This window comes from Sander lucioperca, chromosome 11 (assembly GCF_008315115.2).
Source record: "Sander lucioperca isolate FBNREF2018 chromosome 11, SLUC_FBN_1.2, whole genome shotgun sequence".
NCBI classification, from domain to species: Eukaryota; Metazoa; Chordata; class Actinopteri; order Perciformes; family Percidae; genus Sander; species Sander lucioperca.
The window spans coordinates 37,174,640-37,176,423 of record NC_050183.1 but is presented as its reverse complement, the minus strand read 5'-3'; positions in this window follow the sequence as shown (position 1 = coordinate 37,176,423).

The following is a 1,784-nucleotide window of genomic DNA, read 5'->3' as shown; positions in this document are numbered from 1 at the left end:
TCAGTCCTGTCTTCTGTGGAGGCACCGGCAGAGTTGTCCTGCGTTTTATTCTGGGCAGGGCCAGCATCTAGGGGGTTGAAAGAGAGAGGGGGGTGGGGGGAGGGGGTGTGGCCACCGCACTCATTCATAACCATTTCAAACAAATGAGAAAGCCTGCATCAAGCACCGTCCCCTTTCTATTCTCGCTCAGAAAAGTTGATTCAGTGAGAAACAAGTCATTTGCTTTTCACCTGATGATTTTATTATCCTCTTTTCTTTTTCTTCCTACACCTGGAAAGACTTACATCCCCGTTTATTGGTGTTTTAAGCCCCCAACGTCTCCTTCCAGGCAGCGCTGCACTAGGATTAGGCAATGGTTATGGTTATGGTTATGGTTATGGTTTCAGTTATAGTTAGGGTTAGGGTTAAGGTTAGGGTTAGGTGCCTTGAAGTCAACGGTCGCAGCGCTGCCTGAGAGGAGACGTTGGGGGCTTAAAACACCATCGAGCTACATCCCCTTTGCTATCCCATGACCTCCGCTGTCTTTCCCTTGATGTGAACGGTGAAGCATTTTGTCCATCCATCCATCTTCTTCCGCTTATCCGGTAACGGGTCGCGGGGGTAGCAGCTCCAGCAGGGGACCCCAAACTTCCCTTTCCCGAGCCACATTAACCAGCTCCGACTGGGGGATCCCGAGGCGTTCCCAGGCCAGGTTGGAGATATAATCCCTCCACCTAGTCCTGGGTCTTCCCCGAGGCCTCCTCCCAGCTGGACGTGCCTGGAACACCTCCCTAGGGAGGCGCCCAGGGGGCATCCTTACCAGATGCCCGAACCACCTCAACTGGCTCCTTTCGACGCGAAGGAGCAGCGGCTCTACTCCGAGCTCCTCACGGATGACTGAGCTTCTCACCCTATCTCTAAGGGAGACGCCAGCCACCCTCCTGAGGAAACCTATTTCGGCCGCTTGTACCCTGGATCTCGTTCTTTCGGTCATGACCCAGCCTTCATGACCATAGGTGAGGGTAGGAATGAAAACTGACCGGTAGATTGAGAGCTTTGCCTTCTGGCTCAGCTCTCTTTTCGTCACAACGGTGCGATAAATTGAGTGTAATACCGCACCCGCTGCGCCGATTCTCCGACCAATCTCCCGCTCCATTGTCCCCTCACTCGCGAACAATACACCAAGGTACTTGAACTCCTTCACTTGGGGTAAAGACTCATTCCCTACCTGGAGAAGGCACTCCATCGGTTTCCTGCTGAGAACCATGGCCTCAGATTTAGAGGTGCTGATCCTCATCCCAGCCGCTTCACACTCGGCTGTGAACCGATCCAGTGAGTGCTGAAGGTCACAGGCCGACGATGCCATCAGGACCACATCATCCGCAAAAAGCAGCGATGAGATCCCCAGCTCACCAAACTGCAACCCCTCTCCACCCCGACTACGCCTCGATATCCTGTCCATAAATACTACAAACAGGATTGGTGACAAAGCGCAGCCCTGGCGGAGGCCAACTCTCACCTGAAACGAGTCCGACTTACTGCCGAGAACCCGGACACAGCTCTCACTTTGGTCGTACAGAGATTGGATGGCCCTGAGAAGGGACCCCCTCACCCCATACTCCCGCAGCACCTCCCACAGTATCTCCCGGGGGACCCGGTCATACGCCTTCTCCAGATCCACAAAGCACATGTAGACCGGTTGGGCATACTCCCAGGCTCCCTCCAGGATCCTTGCGAGAGTAAAGATCTGGTCCGTTGTTCCACGACCAGGACGGAATCCGCATTGTTCCTCTTCAACCTGAGGT